Raw genomic sequence first — 20478 nt, forward strand, 5'->3', positions numbered from 1 at the left:
ACCTTCCAGCAGGACAACAATCTTGAACATACTGCTAGAGCTACAGTACAATGGTTTTGTCACGGATGTGTTTGGACCTTCAGGTACTACTGCTGGAACCAGGTGTAGCCCAGCGATCGCCCAGACGTTAATGGACGCTGTCCCTTTAAGGGCTTGATTTAGGGTTTTTTTCTGTTTCCTTGCCAGGTTGGAGGAGCCTTTCCTCCAGTTGATAATTAAGGGCCTTTATAACGTGGGGCCACACACTCTTCCAGTGCGGGTTATACTCTTCACTTGGAGAAGTTGCTTGCTCATGAGTGCATGTGACTTCAGACTACTATTGCTGTATATTCTAAAGATTCCCTCTCAAGATAAGTTGTTGTTTTTCCTTTTTCCCTTTTGCTTATTTTTGTGTTTGTTTTTCCCTCCGTGGATTGGTGGGTGGTGGGATTTAGTCCTAGTGTCTAGCTAGGGCACGTTGGTGGGCCACACCTCCTAACCCTTATAGGTACCTGTGGTTTGAGGGCAAGCGTAGGGCCCCCCAGTGTCAGGGTCAGCGTAGGAGCCTCTGGTCACCCCCCCTCTTTGTGTTTCAGCTACCCTTATTCCCAGGAGTCCACTTGCTGGTTGTCTCTCCCCACACCCAGTGTGACAGGCTTAGATCAGAGCGTAGTCATGTTTTTGAAAGGCCCAGTCAAAGTTCAGACCTAAATCGCTTTGAGAATCAGTGGCAAGACTGAAAAATTCCTGTTAACAGACACTGTCCATCCAATCTCACTGAGTTAGAGCTATTTTGCAAAAAAGAATGAGCAAAATATCAGCCTCTCAATGTGCAAGTGCCAAAATCATAACAAAATACACTTAAGTTTGTGGGTGTAATGTGAAAAAAAGGGGAAAGGTTTGCATGGTATGAATATTTTTTAAGGCTCTATAAATAATAATACACTATGAATTAAGGTACTGACAAACTGCTAATAAATGATGGGGCAGTTACATTTGCTATTGTTAATAATAACATGCAGGCCAAAAAAATGAATGTCTTAAAACCACTTGGTGTTTTGAAAAACCTGAAGTGGTTAATAGACATTCAAAAGAAAACTACAGATCCAGAGAAGTAGGAACCTGACCACAATGGATGATACTTTAGCAAAAAATTAAAATTTTATTCTTCCATTAAAATCAATTCAGCTGTCAGATCATCCAAGAATATGTACCAAAAAATGTGATAGAAAAACAACGCATTTCAGCTATATTCATGGTTTGCTGGTGAGGAGAGACGGGGTAAATGCTGTGCTGCTGCCAAAGTAATAGACTGTTGATTTTAATAAATTCTTCTTTATTTTACAGGTCTATGCGTTTCAGAGGTCAAAAGCCTCCTTCATCAGGACAAAGGAAAAATTACAATGCATTGTTGATTTTTCCTTGGTCCTGATGAAGGAGGCTTTTAACTTCTGAAACACGTAGAATAAAGAAGAATTGATTAAAATCAACAGTCTATTACTTCAACAACAGCATGGCATTAACCTCTTCTATCCTCTCCAGCATTGAAGTTTAATTCTCGTGGGGCTGCAGCAGCCGCCATTATGTCAGGCTTGCATATGGATCGTGACTAAAGGCTGCTTTACATACTGCGATATCGGTACTGATATCGCTAGCGTGGGTACCCTCCCCCATCTGTTGTGCGACATGGGCAAATCGCTGCCCGTGGTGCACAACATCGCCCACACCCGTCACACTACTTACCTGCCCGGTGATGTCACTGTGACCGGCGAACCGCCTCCTTTCTAAGGGGGCGGTTCGTTCAGCGTCACAGTAGCATCACTGAACCGCCGCCCAATAGAAGCGGAGGGGCAGAGATGAGCGGGACGTAACATCCCGCCCACCTCCTTCCTTCCGCATAGCGGCCGGGAGGCAGGTAAGGAGAGCTTCCTCGTTCCTGCGGTGTCACACGGAGCGATGTGTGCTGCCGCAGGAACGAGGAACAACTTCGTTACTGCTGCAGTAACGATTTTTGAGAATGGACCCCCATGTCACCGATGAGCGATTTTGCTCGTTTTTGCAACGATGCAAAATCGCTCATAGGTGTCACACGCAACGGCATCGCTAATGCGACCTGATGTGCATCACCAATTCCTTGACCCCAACGAGTTCGCATTAGCGATGTTGTAGCGTGTAAAGCCCACTTTACATAACCTCTCTAGGTGAGTGTCATTCCTTCTACATCACCCCTTAATATTTGGTAAGGCCCTATTATGCACTTTTTCCTCAGCTTTTTATGAGTGCATAACAATGTCACAGGATCCCTGAGGCCAATTAGGTTTGGCTTCACTTTTCCCAGAAGGATCATGCCCCAGGAGAGGCAGTGCCGATAATGTTGGAATGGTGCTGGCACTGGACGCGAGTAAAGGACTTTTTATTTTACTGGAGCCAAACATATAGATTAAGAAGGGGTTGTCGGAGTAGTGGACAACTGTTTTAAAATGTATAAATGAGAATAATATTTAATTGCCATATATTTCAAAACTATATTTGCTGGAGGAGTGTCGTAGATGTTTTAGACATTTTGTGTGAGTACACACTTAGATCATTTTATCATATGCTAACTAGTATGTAGTTTCTGGTGAAGTCCATATTCTGTCATCTATATGAATTCCAGTTGAAGGAGTCTTCCAAGATGTTAAATTTTGGGGGGCAAAGTGAATAATAAATGGTATTAAATATTTAAAAATAAATTTACCAGTTATATCTGTCCATGTATTATGTATCTACAGCTATGATATAATATCTATATGCATTACAGTTGCAGATAGTTACTGGTGACATAAATCTCACCCATGAGGGCATTGATGGTTATGACAGTCAAGCATATGTAGACAGGACTTTATCGCTGCAGCTAGCTCAACAAAGAATGGTGGGGAGGTCTAGAGTTCCAGGGCTATATAATTAATAAATATTCTATTATTATTATTTTATAATCTTTCTTGACATTTTACAGGAAACCAGTCAGGAAAAAAACGCTATTAACCTGCAGATATGTGGTTATTCTGCAGGTTAATTGCATACCTCATGCTCGCTCTGAGAGCCCCACTGCTAGGTGGAAATTAACTTTATTCCATAGGCATTCTCAGTTTTTTAGTCATAGGGATAGCACAAGCATAACTTCCGTCATTGCACAGTGCGTAACGAACACCGGCTCTAACCACATACCAGGCACTGACTGCCAATTGGCTTAGAATTAGAGCAGGCTGTCAGTCAGAGCCAGGGTGTGATTAAAGCCACTGATCACTATGTATAGAGCGGTAACTAAATCGACAATGGCGCTACCCCTATGACTAATAGGAGGAACAAAACAAATAATGTGGAGGAGCCGTCTTACCCTTATATCAGCTGCTTGGATTCTGTTTTCAACTGGTGGGACCCACTCATGATTTAGGAAGAAGCAATCCAAAAAAGCTTAATGTGAAAGAAGGCAGAAGCAAATCCAGCGGTGTTTCTCAGTAACCAGAAGATGGGAGTAAAATCATGTAATTTTATTGAAAAAATATTAAAAAATCCAGTAAGAATAGCAGTGACAAAACGGGAGATTAGTCAGAGACTAGTTTCGGCATACAAGCCTTCGTCCTGTCTGAAAATGTCGGGTGGAGTATAGTTGAACTACTCTCGGGATTGAGGCTCTCAGTGCGGGTGCCGGGCAACTTCAGAATGCTAGAAACCTGCACATTAGCCCACTACATCTGCAGATTGATGTATACTTTTACCTGAAAAATTCCATTTATAAAACAGAAATACAACAAGTGCTATCGCTAGTTTTCACAGATAGTTCTCGCACCTACGATAGTGAATGGAGTCACTCACATGTCCATGATTTTCAAACCAAATGTTGTATTCAATGTCTCAGAGACATTTTGATTCGAATATCGGATCAAAATCGGCAATGCAAGTCTACAGGTCCATGAGAAAATGGAACAGCCTTCCAGTGCCAGCTGAGTGGGGTCTGACTTTCATGCACTGCTAAACTGGAAAAGAATTGCATACCCCCAAAATCTCATAGAGAGTATCAACCGTGCATTGTACATAACTCAAATCTCACCACAGACATTAAAACTCTCAACACTAAAACTCTCAAAATTCTACCACAGGCATACCCACAGCATTATAGAGCCAAAAAATCCACACTGCAGGCATCCCTTAGTATTGTACACCCCACAAATCCTACTGCAGGCATAGCTACTGCATTAAACACCCAAAATATCCCATGACAGTCATTCTCCAGCACAACACATACACCAAGTTCCCATCAAAGGCATCCCCCCAGAATCGCAGAAGATCTCAGATCTCATGAAAAGCACTTCCCCTCCCCACACATTGCACACACCTCAAATCCAAAATTCCACCACACTCATACCAACAGTATTATAGACCAACAGAATCCCATCATAATTGTCCTCTAGCATCTCACGCCCCGCACAAATCCACAACAAGAATCCCCTGTATTATAGGCCTTCAAATCCCACCAAAGGCATCTCCCCAGGACCTACCTAAACCCTACCACAGGTATGCCCCTGGCATTATAGACCCCCCAAATCCCATCCCGTTTTGCACTTTTTTTACCTGCAGCTTCTTATTGATGCAATGAATGAAGACTAAATATGTGGAACATGCATCATATCTCTCCTAAGTCCAAGCCACTCTGTCGAATGGCGCTCTGCGTTACAACTTAGAAGTGAACTTCAGCAACACATTGTGGAAATTACATCACACCTACCAGGAATCCATACATAGCATCTACCATTTGTAGTGCGCATGTCAGCCTCTTTAGCAGATGCACAGTAACAATTGACAGACAATTTAAAAAAAATAATGGATGGTGCATTTTTCTGCAGGATGCTATGGACAACAGAGAAAAGCACACACATTTTACTGGCAACCCAGCTCATAGGCCAACTCAGCTTGCAGGCAAATCCACGGGCCTTGACTTTGATACCCTTGACAGAGGCATACCTGATGATACTCAGGTCAAAGTCGGACCAAATTCTGATAAAACTCAGGTGAAATTCTTAATGAAAATGTTCAGTCTGTCTTTCTTGTACATGAAAAAAAATTGACGTGATTGAAGCCTTATGCATAGAAGTAAACGTTAACAGGTAACGGGCTCTTGTTTGATTGCATAACTAAGAAGAAAAAATAAAAAACAGTACTTAAGTAAAATTTTCTTAAAAGTGAAATTTGACTTGATTGAAGAAAATCATAACTAGCCTACTTCAAAGTGGTAATCAGCAATAACCTTACAACAACAATACAAACGTTTGGGGTCAGTGATGAGACATTTACATACTATATAAACGTACTTTCTTGGGTTATTTAAATCATTGTGGCATTTAGTTAAAAGCATGTACACAAGAAAGTCAAACTCTGAAAATTCAGAAGATGCTTCTCACGTTTCCAATCTGCGCACATTTACTTTATGCACAGATTGTGCCACTCACCCTTCAGGCACTTTACTTCTGCATTACAAGATAACTGTGTAGAAGAAGCCTATTTAATATCTTAAGTGCGGCATATTTAAGGTAAATGCTAGGGTTTATGACGTAAATACATAAAGAGCTTAAGGGAGACAAGCATTAAAAAGCCTCTTGTATGTACAACACTCAAAGATGCCGAATAAAAATACATTGAGTATGCAGTGAGATGTCTGAGAAGTGTGTATATATATTGTATGTATCTCAGAACTGAGCTTGGATGACCATAACCGGGATAAGAGGTAGGCACCTATATAGAGCAGTACCTCCTGTCTACCAGAGGGGGTCACATTTGAGGAACAAAAGTCCCTGACATTGCTGAATGCCTGCGGGTGCCCGTGATCGTGAAGTCCACTGCTACAGTACATCAAATCAAAGAGTAGACTGAGCTGCGCTGGACAGGGAGCCTGGATTAGTTGAGTATAAACTTTTTTTCTACTATTTTCCATTTAATAGAATAGAGGATATTATACCTAGGGCCTATGGAGACTTTCCAAGATGAACTGGCTATGGGGACATAAGGTGCTGACTATTGGACATTCCAAGAGGGGGCTGCCTATGGTGACATAGAACCATAAGTGGCTGGCTATCGGCACATATGAGGGACTGACTATGATGACATAAGAGGAGCTGACTTATGGAGATATTACAAGAGGGGCTTGGTTTGGGGACATAGGAGGTGTTGCCTATGGGGATATAAGGGGCTGGATATGGGGTAAATACAAGATGGTCTGGCTATGTGGACATAATGGCCTGGTTATGGGGACATTACAAGACTGGTTGGCTATGGTGAAATTATAAGAGGGGCTGGCTATGTGGACATAAGAGGGGCTAGCTATGGCAACATAAGACGCTGGTTATGGGGACATCATAAGAGGGGTTGGATATGGGGACATAATGGGCTGACTATGGGGACATTCCATGAGGGGCTGCCTATGGTGACATAAGAGGGGCTGGCTATGGAGTCAGAACTGGCTGGCTATGGGGACATGTGAGACACTGACTATGATGACATAAGAGGGGCTGACTTATGGAGACATTACAAGAGAGCCTTGACTTGGGACATAAGAGGGGCTTTGGGGACATCACAAGATGGTCTGTCTATGGGGACATAAGGGCCTGATTATGGGGACATTACAAGAGGAGCTGGCTATGGGAAAATTACAAGAGAGACTGTCTATGGGAAAGTAAGAGACTGGCTATGGAAACATAAGGGGCTAAAAACAATGTGGAAACCTTCACGGGATATGAATATGTTTTCATGACACTGAATACAGTTAGGTCCGGAAATATTTGAACAGTGACACAAGTTTTGGCATTTTAGCTGTTTACCAAAAACATATTAAAGATACGTTTCTATAATAAATATGGGCATAAAGTGCAGATTCTCAGGTTTTATTTGAGGGTATCCACATCCTAACTGAAGTAAGGGCTTAGGAATTACAGCTCTTTAATATTTAGCTGCCTCTTTTTCAAGAGACCAAAAGTAATTTGACAGTTATCTTAAAAGCCTTTTAGTGGGCTGCGTGGGCTATTCCCTCAATAATCCATAATAAATTAAGCAGGTAAAAGGTCTGGAGCTGATTCTAGATGTGGCATTTGCATTTGGAAGCTGTTGCTGTGGACCCACAACATGCATTGTTCTCTCTTCTTTCACGTAACGCTGTGAATCTCCGGCATACAGCTAAACCCTCGTTCACATTTCAAATAAACAGACTGGAAGTCAGTAGCCTTGATTTATTAGCTGGTAACGTGAACTTGATTGCAGTACGTGGAATATACAGTGAGTATAGGAATATCCAAGATACAGGTGAATATGGTATATCCAAGATGCAGTTGAATACGGTATACGGAATACGGTTTATCCAAGATACTGTTTATACGGGTAAAAACTATAACAAGAAAATGATTACAGTCAGTACAATGTTAATACAGAGTTAACATAGCATAACAGTGCATGAGATACAGTTCTTATGAGAATATAGGTGAAAGGTCACTGCATCTGCAATACATAGAAAATCTTATCTATACATACAAGACAGGGATGACACTAAAGGTGTAGAATTACAATGTACAGTCATGGCCAAAAGTTTTGAGAATGCTACAAATATTAATTTTTACAAAGTCTACTGCTTAAGTTTTTCTAATGGCAATTTGCATATACTCCAGAATGTCATAAAGAGTGATCAGCTTAACAGCAATTACTTGCAAAGTCAATATTGGCTAAGAAAATGAACTTCAACTCCCAAAACACATTTCAACATCATTGCATTCCTGCCTTAAAAGGAGCAGCTAACATTGTTTTAGTGATTGTTCCATTAACACAGGTGTGGGTGTTGATGAGGACAGGGCTGGCGATCAATCAGTCATGATTAAGTAAGAATGACACCACTGGACACTTTAAAAAGAGGCTGGTGCTTGTGTTTCTCTTCAGTTAACCATGGTTATCTCTAAAGAAACATGTGCAGCCATCATTGCTCTGCACAAAAATGGCCTAACAGGGAAGAGTATCGCAGCTACAAAGATTGCACCTCAGTCAACAATCTATCGCATCATCAAGAACTTCAAGGAGTGAGCTTCCATTGTTGCCAAAAAGGCTCCTGGGCGCCCAAGAAGGACCAGCAAATGCCAGGACCGTATCTTAAAACTGTTTCAGCTGCAGGATCGGACTACCAGGAGTGCCGAGCTAGCTCAGCAATGGCAGCAGGCTGGTGTGAGTGCTTCTGCACGCACTGTGAGGTGGAGACTCTTTGAGCAAGGCCTGGTTTCAAGGAGGGCAGCAAAGAAGCCACTTCTCTCCAGAAAAAACATCAGGGACCGACTGATATTCTGCAAAAGGTACAGGGAGTGGACTGCTGAGGACTGGGGTAAAGTCATTTTGTCAGATGAATCCCCTTTTCGATTGTTTGGGACATCTGGAAAACAGCTTATTAGGAGAAGAAGAGGTGAGCGCTACCACCAGTCTTGTCTCATGCCAACTGTTAAGCATCCTGAAACGATTCCTGTGTGGGGTTGCTTCTCAGCCAAGGGAATCGGCTCACTCACAGTATGGCCTAAAAACACAGCCATGAATAAAGAATGGTACCAGAATGTCCTCCAAGAGCAACTTCTCCCAACTGTCCAAGAGCAGTTTGGTGCCCAACAATGCCTTTTCCAGCATGATGGAGCACCTTGCCATAAAGCAAAGGTGATCACTAAATGGCTCATGGAACAAAACATAGAGATTTTGCGTCCATGGGCTGGAAACTCCCCAGATCTTAATCCCATTGAGAACTTGTGGGCAATCATCAAGAGACGGGTGGACAAACAAAAACCAACAAATTCTGGCAAAATGCAAGCATTGCTTATGCAAGAATGGACAGCTATCAGTGAGGATTTGGTCCAGAAGTTGATTGCAAGCATGCCAGGGAAAATTGCAGAGGTCCTGAAGAAGAAGGGTCAACACTGCAAATATTGACTTGCTGCATTAACTCATTCTAACTGTCAATATAACCTTTTGGTACTCATAATATGAATGCAATTATATTTCTGTATGTGATGTAAACATCAGACAAACACAATTAAAACCCAGAGGGCAACGGATCATGTGAAAATATAATTTTGGTGTCATTCTCAAAACTTTTGTCCATGACTGTACAATGCATTTACTACACTCTTCCATCTAAGATTCTATCACTAACACATGTAATTTGCTTTGCTCACTGGATTACACTAGGCAGGGGTGAATGTACAGAGAGGTAAGTCGGCATGTCCTTTCCTGACAAATCCAAAGAGAAAATGGCTGCAGGCTTCTTCTCAGCTCAGGGAGGCATTCCTTACCCAGAATACATTTAGCTTAAAGGGAAACTCAGCAATTCAAAAGAATATCAATGACCTCTAGGGGTTGTAACACAAATTGCAATGAATGACTATTAGCAGGCTGCCATAAGCATTAAAAAGCCTCTTGTATGTACAACACTCAAAGATGCCGAATAAAAAGACATTGAGTATGCAGTGAGATGTCTGAGAAGTGTGTATATATATTGTATGTATCTCAGAACTGAGCTTGGATGACCATGACCGGGATAAGAGGTAGGCACCTATATAGAGCAGTACCTCCTGTCTACCAGAGGGGGTCACATTTGAGGAACAAAAGTCCCTGACATTGCTGAATGCCTGCGGGTGCCCGTGATCGTGAAGTCCACTGCTACAGTACATCAAATCAAAGAGTAGACTGAGCTGCGCTGGACAGGGAGCCTGGATTAGTTGAGTATAAACTTTTTTTCTACTATTTTCCATTTAATAGAATAGAGGATATTATACCTAGGGCCTATGGAGACTTTCCAAGATGAACTGGCTATGGGGACATAAGGTGCTGACTATTGGACATTCCAAGAGGGGGCTGCCTATGGTGACATAGAACCATAAGTGGCTGGCTATCGGCACATATGAGGGACTGACTATGATGACATAAGAGGAGCTGACTTATGGAGATATTACAAGAGGGGCTTGGTTTGGGGACATAGGAGGTGTTGCCTATGGGGATATAAGGGGCTGGATATGGGGTAAATACAAGATGGTCTGGCTATGTGGACATAATGGCCTGGTTATGGGGACATTACAAGACTGGTTGGCTATGGTGAAATTATAAGAGGGGCTGGCTATGTGGACATAAGAGGGGCTAGCTATGGCAACATAAGACGCTGGTTATGGGGACATCATAAGAGGGGTTGGATATGGGGACATAATGGGCTGACTATGGGGACATTCCATGAGGGGCTGCCTATGGTGACATAAGAGGGGCTGGCTATGGAGTCAGAACTGGCTGGCTATGGGGACATGTGAGACACTGACTATGATGACATAAGAGGGGCTGACTTATGGAGACATTACAAGAGAGCCTTGACTTGGGACATAAGAGGGGCTTTGGGGACATCACAAGATGGTCTGTCTATGGGGACATAAGGGCCTGATTATGGGGACATTACAAGAGGAGCTGGCTATGGGAAAATTACAAGAGAGACTGTCTATGGGAAAGTAAGAGACTGGCTATGGAAACATAAGGGGCTAAAAACAATGTGGAAACCTTCACGGGATATGAATATGTTTTCATGACACTGAATACAGTTAGGTCCGGAAATATTTGAACAGTGACACAAGTTTTGGCATTTTAGCTGTTTACCAAAAACATATTAAAGATACGTTTCTATAATAAATATGGGCATAAAGTGCAGATTCTCAGGTTTTATTTGAGGGTATCCACATCCTAACTGAAGTAAGGGCTTAGGAATTACAGCTCTTTAATATTTAGCTGCCTCTTTTTCAAGAGACCAAAAGTAATTTGACAGTTATCTTAAAAGCCTTTTAGTGGGCTGCGTGGGCTATTCCCTCAATAATCCATAATAAATTAAGCAGGTAAAAGGTCTGGAGCTGATTCTAGATGTGGCATTTGCATTTGGAAGCTGTTGCTGTGGACCCACAACATGCATTGTTCTCTCTTCTTTCACGTAACGCTGTGAATCTCCGGCATACAGCTAAACCCTCGTTCACATTTCAAATAAACAGACTGGAAGTCAGTAGCCTTGATTTATTAGCTGGTAACGTGAACTTGATTGCAGTACGTGGAATATACAGTGAGTATAGGAATATCCAAGATACAGGTGAATATGGTATATCCAAGATGCAGTTGAATACGGTATACGGAATACGGTTTATCCAAGATACTGTTTATACGGGTAAAAACTATAACAAGAAAATGATTACAGTCAGTACAATGTTAATACAGAGTTAACATAGCATAACAGTGCATGAGATACAGTTCTTATGAGAATATAGGTGAAAGGTCACTGCATCTGCAATACATAGAAAATCTTATCTATACATACAAGACAGGGATGACACTAAAGGTGTAGAATTACAATGTACAGTCATGGCCAAAAGTTTTGAGAATGCTACAAATATTAATTTTTACAAAGTCTACTGCTTAAGTTTTTCTAATGGCAATTTGCATATACTCCAGAATGTCATAAAGAGTGATCAGCTTAACAGCAATTACTTGCAAAGTCAATATTGGCTAAGAAAATGAACTTCAACTCCCAAAACACATTTCAACATCATTGCATTCCTGCCTTAAAAGGAGCAGCTAACATTGTTTTAGTGATTGTTCCATTAACACAGGTGTGGGTGTTGATGAGGACAGGGCTGGCGATCAATCAGTCATGATTAAGTAAGAATGACACCACTGGACACTTTAAAAAGAGGCTGGTGCTTGTGTTTCTCTTCAGTTAACCATGGTTATCTCTAAAGAAACATGTGCAGCCATCATTGCTCTGCACAAAAATGGCCTAACAGGGAAGAGTATCGCAGCTACAAAGATTGCACCTCAGTCAACAATCTATCGCATCATCAAGAACTTCAAGGAGTGAGCTTCCATTGTTGCCAAAAAGGCTCCTGGGCGCCCAAGAAGGACCAGCAAATGCCAGGACCGTATCTTAAAACTGTTTCAGCTGCAGGATCGGACTACCAGGAGTGCCGAGCTAGCTCAGCAATGGCAGCAGGCTGGTGTGAGTGCTTCTGCACGCACTGTGAGGTGGAGACTCTTTGAGCAAGGCCTGGTTTCAAGGAGGGCAGCAAAGAAGCCACTTCTCTCCAGAAAAAACATCAGGGACCGACTGATATTCTGCAAAAGGTACAGGGAGTGGACTGCTGAGGACTGGGGTAAAGTCATTTTGTCAGATGAATCCCCTTTTCGATTGTTTGGGACATCTGGAAAACAGCTTATTAGGAGAAGAAGAGGTGAGCGCTACCACCAGTCTTGTCTCATGCCAACTGTTAAGCATCCTGAAACGATTCCTGTGTGGGGTTGCTTCTCAGCCAAGGGAATCGGCTCACTCACAGTATGGCCTAAAAACACAGCCATGAATAAAGAATGGTACCAGAATGTCCTCCAAGAGCAACTTCTCCCAACTGTCCAAGAGCAGTTTGGTGCCCAACAATGCCTTTTCCAGCATGATGGAGCACCTTGCCATAAAGCAAAGGTGATCACTAAATGGCTCATGGAACAAAACATAGAGATTTTGGGTCCATGGGCTGGAAACTCCCCAGATCTTAATCCCATTGAGAACTTGTGGGCAATCATCAAGAGACGGGTGGACAAACAAAAACCAACAAATTCTGGCAAAATGCAAGCATTGCTTATGCAAGAATGGACAGCTATCAGTGAGGATTTGGTCCAGAAGTTGATTGCAAGCATGCCAGGGAAAATTGCAGAGGTCCTGAAGAAGAAGGGTCAACACTGCAAATATTGACTTGCTGCATTAACTCATTCTAACTGTCAATATAACCTTTTGGTACTCATAATATGAATGCAATTATATTTCTGTATGTGATGTAAACATCAGACAAACACAATTAAAACCCAGAGGGCAACGGATCATGTGAAAATATAATTTTGGTGTCATTCTCAAAACTTTTGTCCATGACTGTACAATGCATTTACTACACTCTTCCATCTAAGATTCTATCACTAACACATGTAATTTGCTTTGCTCACTGGATTACACTAGGCAGGGGTGAATGTACAGAGAGGTAAGTCGGCATGTCCTTTCCTGACAAATCCAAAGAGAAAATGGCTGCAGGCTTCTTCTCAGCTCAGGGAGGCATTCCTTACCCAGAATACATTTAGCTTAAAGGGAAACTCAGCAATTCAAAAGAATATCAATGACCTCTAGGGGTTGTAACACAAATTGCAATGAATGACTATTAGCAGGCTGCCATAAGGCAGAACATGCATCATCAGATCATCATTGGGCTAAAAAAAAATAAGAAATTCATTAGAGAGATAATAGAATGTTAGGAGTGACCAAATCAATAACTTGATACTTTCTGCAAAAAAAAAGAGCCCACTGGTGAACTTGGGAACACAAGAAAGCCTGGAGGTCCACAGACGTCAACAGTGGTGGATAATTGCAGAATCAGTATTTAAGTCTACCATAAAGGGAACACTTCATGAGAGTAAATACAGAGGTTCACCACAAGATGCAAACCATTAATCAGCCTGAAAATTAGAAAAGCCAGATTAGACTTTGGGAAAAAACATCTAAAGAAGCCGGCTCAGGTTTAGAAAAGCATTCTTTGGTCAGATGAAACTAAAATGAACCTGTACCAGAATGATGGGAAGAAGAAAGCATCGGGAAGGCTTGGAGCGGCATCCTCTGTAAAACATTGTGAAGGCAGTGTGATGTCATGCAGATGCATGGCTACCAATGGCACTGGGTCACTAGTGTTTATTGATCATGTGACTGAAGACAGAAGCAGCTGGATGAATTCTGATGTGCACAGGGCTATAATTTCTGCTCAGATTTAACCAAATGCAGCAAGGTTGATTGGATGATGCTTCACCATACAGATGAACAATGACCGAAAACATACTACAAAAGCAATCCAAGAGTTTTTTAAGGCAAATAAGTGGAATATTCTGCAATGTCTAAAGGCCGCTTTACACGCTACGATATATCTAACAATATGTCATCGGGGATCACGTCGTTAGTGAAGCACATCCGGCATCGTTTGACATATCGTAGCGTGTGATAGCTACGTGCGACTGTGAACGAGCAAAAATACTCACCTTATCATTGCTCATTGACACGTCGCTCATTTCAAAAAATCGAACATCCTTCTGTGCTCCGGTTGTTCATTGTTCCCAAGGCAGCACACATCGCTCCGTGTGACACCCGGGAACGATGAACTGCAGCTTACCTGCGGCCACCGGCAATGCGGAAGGAAGGAGGTGGGCGGGATATTTACGTCCCGCTCATCTCCGCCCCTCTACTTCTATTGGGCGGCCGCTGTGTGACGTCGCTGTGACGCCGAACGTCCCTCCCCCTTCAGGAAGAGGATGTTCGCCGCCCACAGCGAGGTTGTTTGGAAGGTAAGTGCATGTGACGGGGGTTTACGACTTTGTGCGACACGGGCAACAAATTGCCCGAAACGCACAAACGATGGGGGCGGGTGCGATCGCACATGCGAACGCACGATAAGTCAATACGTGTAAAGCGGCCTTAAGTCAATCCCCAGATATCAACCCTATCAAATATGCATTTCACATGCTTAAGACAAAACTTAATGGAAAAAGACCCACAACCAAACAACTAAAATAAGGGCCTGGCAAAGCATCACAAAGGAGTATATCTAGCGTTTGGTGACATCCATGGTTTCCAGTCTTCCGGGAGTCATTACCTGCAAAGGATTCTCATATTGTAAAGTAAATTTGTCTCATTACTTTTGAGCCCCTGAAATGAGAAGACTTTCTAGAAAAATGGTTGCAATTCCTAAACATTTCACAAGATATTTTTGTTGAACCCCTTTAACTAAACCTGAAAGTCTCCACTTCAATTGCATTTCAGTTTTTAATTTTAAATAAAAAAAATAGTGGCATACAAAAGCTATATCACAAATATTCAATCACTGTCCAAATATTTCTGGAGCTAACTGTATGTATTTTTGTTTTCTTTAAATTTATACCTATAAACTAATAATATAATACGTTGCTAACTGTTCATAATATATTTGATAATTACATTATTCATCATTCCCTCCTGAATCACTGTAGAAAAAGGAAATAAAATATATAAACAGTTACTAAAGCAAATATTTTTGGGGGTACAAGCCATAAATAGATCAGAAATAAAAATGTGTTAAGAGCCATTGAACAGTAGCCTTGCCTGCTTGCCCTTTGCACAGCACTGTCAGATTGTATATCCGTTTTACAGTGACCATTGCCACTGTGCCACAATCTGTCCTCATTTCTCAAACAGCTAAACCCTTTGACACTGTGGTTTTTAATTAAAATTATATTAAAGTTAATCAGCCAAATAGAGATTACAGTTGTAGGCAGGTTCTGGAGAAACATGAACTAGACATGCTGGCTGCCAAATCCCAAGCAACCTGCCAGCAGATGCCACGACCCTGCTTACAGGGCGTCATTATCAACAGTCTTGGTTCATGTTCGTTTTAAATAAGTTGTCTCAAATAAATATCTACTAATTATTACTTATTAGGCATGTTTTATTATATCTATTATAAGGAATACTGTGCTCTGAATGTCTACTAGAATTAGGTATTGAATTTTATATACAGTATTTTTATCCAGAGACATTTTATAATCCTTATTAAATACATTTCTAAATTGCAAAATTCATGTACAATCCTGTAAAATGTAGCGCTCAATTCACCAAATAAGTTGGGGATATTTGGCATAAAATTGTTCCAAATTTTGCCAGTTTTTTATATTTTTGCACCAAATGTTGATATTTTTGCACCATATATATTTTTGCACCAAATGTTGATATTTTTGCACCATATTTGTCAACTTTTTGAAAGTTGGTGGAGCATACCTGTTTTAGGTATATACGTACAAAAATGATGAATCACATAGCACACTGACTCCGGGTACATATTTATAGTCAATGGCACTGTCAGAGCAAACACACAAATCCCACTTTGCAGGAGTCCGGACGTAAGCCCCAATGCAGCCACTGGATGTAGGTCAGCCTAGCATAATTTTATCGTTTTTTTTGGACAGTTTGAGTCACAGAGGGCTAGCCTCCTTGGGGAATGCCTACACATTCTAAATTTCATGCAGATTTTGACCTAGAAATTTGATGAAAACAGTGTTCTATAGACGTGAAGGGGGAGTTTACCGCTCGGTTCACTATTATCGTAAAACGTCAACATGGAAACAAATCGGCAAGAATGCTACTCACAAAGCAAAGCTGTTGGATTCACCCAATACAATAAGTCTAATCAATTTGTGAATTAACAAAAGTTCAAATCAATGGCAGACATCTCAGGGTTATCATTTGATTTCTACCATTAAAAATACATATTGGATTTTAACTCTTTAGTAGAGATGAGTGGACTCACAGATAACCAGGATCGGCGGGTCACTGATTAAAAACTTTAAAAGTACGGTTCTGATCCAGAATCTGGTACTAATATACGTCTAAGTGGACGAAGACAGCAAAAATAATTAGGCACCATATAAAATGTAACTTTTAATAAACAATCCTTAAAAGGAAGCACATAACACCTTACTTCCATTAAAATCTTTTTACTCACTATTAAGGATGCTTCTATATCGCTGCTCACCCTAGCTATATTATTTAAGGGGTTAGTACACCTTGCAACAGTAGCATATAACAAACGGTAATCAATCAGGCGCCTAAGATAAATCAGACAGCCTTAAAGATAAATATGGAACCGTCTCACCCATTCTGGTGCAGTAGTATTCCTAACAAGCATGATTTTAGGGAGAAGGGAAAATGGAATGGCCGTGATTTCATTTAAAGGGATCGTGAGTCCAGACTCAGTGGGACTGCTGAGACGCCTAGAATAATGAAAATCATGCTTGTTAGGAATACTACTGCATCAGAATGGGTGACATGGTTCCATATTTATCTTTAAGGCTGTAATTGTGATCTCTGATTATAATCTGTTGTGCAATAGATCAGTATTTTTACAGTCCTCATATGAAAATCTATTGAATCAATCTGTCTAAATTATTTGATTCTAACCCAGACATCTGATTTATTACCGTCTGTTACACGCTACTGTTATAAGATATACTAGCCACTTAAATAATATAGTTAGGGTGAGCAGCGATATAGACGCATCCTTAACACTGAGTAAAAATATTTGAACAGAAGTAAGGTGTTCATTGCTTCCTTATAAGGATTTTTTATTAAAAGTTACGTTTTATATGGTACCTAATTATTTTTGCTGTCTTCGCCTTACTATCTCCATTATGGTACTTTATCACTAGCTGATTTATTACGTCTAAGGGGACCCGAATCTGGCAATTAAAAATGGTGATGGAAGAGATGGGGTGATAGGAGTGCACGCGGTGCACTCACTGAAGCTCTGTCAGGGCTGTACACTCCTTCCAGGTCACACATTCACTTGTGGCGCCCCTGAGGCTTCCGTCGCCACAGAGATATTGCACCTCAGCCAGAGGTGTGATGTCCCATCCTGAGTAAGAAGGGGGTCATATGCCGGTCCACAGACTAAAACTTTCACACACCAATTGGTAGGCATATACTCGGTCATGGATAGTGGCAGCAACCCCCATAGATGTATTCATGGGGCCGTAAGTCCCATTCCTGGTCCCCAATAGTGTGGGTGGGGCCTAGCCAGTGGGTGTATGGGAGGAGTCAGAAAGTGTGAGTAGACAAGGGAACCAGGAAGTTCAAGTTCAGTCTAGTCTTGGAGAGACAGAGGGACGAGGAGAGGGAGGTAGTTACCTCAGGAGAGTGAAGCAGAGAAAGTGACTGAAGGAAGTTCCTGGTGGAGATCCCGGGGTCTAGTTAGGCCCAGGTGACACCTAAGTAAGACAAGAAAGGATTCCAGGGCCAGGGCATATTGGCTTGTGGCCTGTTCCACAGGATGATCGGGTGGAGGGATCTGGCTGCATTCGGGGACAGTCCCCAGACAGAGGGAAGAAAGACATTTCCTCATAAAGTAAAACCAAAGGCCCGGGGTGGTTGCAAGCACCCAGGACCACAACCTGCCACAGCCTCCCTGGGAAGAGGGCAAGAAACCAGTGAGGCAAGCCCCTTGTCCAGGTCCTGTGGTGGAGGCCAAGACCAGTTCAACTAATAGAGTCGAGGCTAAGAAGACAGTCAGGAAAGAGACACAGGAAAGGTGCACCGGGATTGACCTCTGAATTACCCGGGATCGACGGAGGCACTGGACAGTGGCTCCCAGCATACCGTGGGCAACCGGTTGTCTGCAGCGACTGCAACAGTGAGTAAAAGACCTAAACTGCAAGCCCTGTGTCGTCTGATTCATTCTGCACCTCATCCACCAACCCTATAGACTCTAACAAGCACCAAAGGTTTCCCCGGGGTATCTTCTCTACCTGTGGAGAGCAAGAAACACCTCAGCTGCTGCCATAATATCAGCCCCGGAGGTCCCTTCCAGCAGCTGCGGCCCTAAAGCTGCAATTTACCACAGGTGGCGTCACGAATATATATTATAAACTTTAACATCACCATCTCCCCCATCCATACCGCCACTTTAATTGACTCCACCAGGGTCACGGAGTCGGGCACCGCCTCCGCTGACTAACCTGGACTAGTCCGTCCCGACACCGAGTCACCTAAGGCCCTGGGGTGGGCGAGTCACACTTCCGGGCCAATAATTGAATATGCACTGCTTTCCCCGCGCAACCGGCGCCTGTGATTTGTTGCAGTCAGACGTGCTTCCACGCTGAGTCACAGCATGTCTAATGCTTCCATTTACAGGCATTGTGTGCATCTAGATCGTGCAGTAAAAATAAATGAATAAATGAAACAATTGGCGTAGGGCCCCCATATTATGATACCCAGCACAATATATGGCTACAGGCTGCAGCACCCAGCCATGCTCTTATCTTGGCTGTACATCAATATAAGAGAAACTGAATGCGGCTTTTTTTAAACTATTTAAATAAATAATTAAAAGAAACGGCATGTGATCCCCCCACAATTTTGATACCCAGCGATTATAAACTCCAACAGCTAGGGCTGGTATTTTCAGACTGGGGAGGCCTATAGTTAATAGGCCACTCCCAGCCTAAAAATAGCAACGTGTAGCTGTCCAAGCTTGTCGCATCCATTAAATGTATCCTTTTTCATTCTCTTCTTTTAGAATAGAAGCTGGCACCTTTTTATTACATATTGAAATTCTGACACCTTGCATTTCATAAAACTTAAAAATTGTAACTTTTGGAAAGATAACTGAATTTCCGTAAGGAAAGAAGATTCAGTCTATTAAACAGAATTTCAGTTCTCAGCTGCACAAAATTTAATTTTGTTATGATAAAAAAAGATTTAAACATGCTTTAAAAATGATGAGAGAATAGAGTTGGCCACTAAACCAGCAGAATTTTATTCTACTATATTTTTGCAAAAATGTTAATTTATAATATTGGTAATGTATTAAACATATTCTTAAATACATTTTTATTAAGAAAAAGTTCAAGTTCTTTGAACAACAATGACATTTCTTAGACTTCAAAATTTTACAACATACTTTCTCAGTAAATTTCCAGTCAATGATTTATTTTGCCTAGGATCAGACATATAACTGATGCTTTGCAAATATGAAATGTCTTCAAGCACTTAACACATATACCGATAGAGTCACAATTTACCCCTAGGTTGCTTTTTGACCTTTTTCACAGCAAGAACCATCAGCAGCAGCATTACATATTTCTTTTTATCCTTATAAGGCACTAGCTATTGTATGAAACAATAGGTAATGTTTCTTTATGTAAATAGTTAATAAGGTTACCCTATTTAAATTAAGTAATCTACTTTCTCATAATAGCACCTATAAAAAAATTGTCCAAAATGTCGTCCCTCTCCTCATGCAATAATGCAAAAATTTAAATTGTTGCCAGTAATACTATTAATATTTTGTCCATTGGTCAATTATTATGCAATTCACTATTAAAACAAGTAAAGATTGACTTAATTAACACATCACGACTAGAGATGGGTGAACCTGCAGATGTTCGGGTTCGGCAGATCTGGACAGACTTTAAAAAGAAACATCAGGTTTGGAACTGGACTTGAACCAGAACATCTGCTTGGATGCCAAACTCCATGTAAATCTATGGAGAACATTGTGCTGTAAAATGGTGGTAGAAAGGGATAGGTGGATTAAAGCAGGACTGTTATATGTACCAAGTCTCCCATGCAGCTTGTCACACTGATTCTGGGTCCGCTTATTAACTTGCATACATATTCACTGCTTTCAACACTCACCAGCACTTCCAGCGTCTGTGATTGGGTCCAGTCAGACCACGCCCCTACCCTGTGTGACAGCGTTTGTGATTTGTTGGAATCACACACCCTGTCTGCGTCCCTATTGTGGTGTAAAAATAAATAACTGAATTAAAAAAGTGGTGTGGGATCCCCCGTATATTGTGAAACCCAGAACAGATAAAGCATATAGCTAC

Source organism: Anomaloglossus baeobatrachus, chromosome 6 (genome assembly GCF_048569485.1).
Source record: "Anomaloglossus baeobatrachus isolate aAnoBae1 chromosome 6, aAnoBae1.hap1, whole genome shotgun sequence".
Classification (NCBI taxonomy): domain Eukaryota; kingdom Metazoa; phylum Chordata; class Amphibia; order Anura; family Aromobatidae; genus Anomaloglossus; species Anomaloglossus baeobatrachus.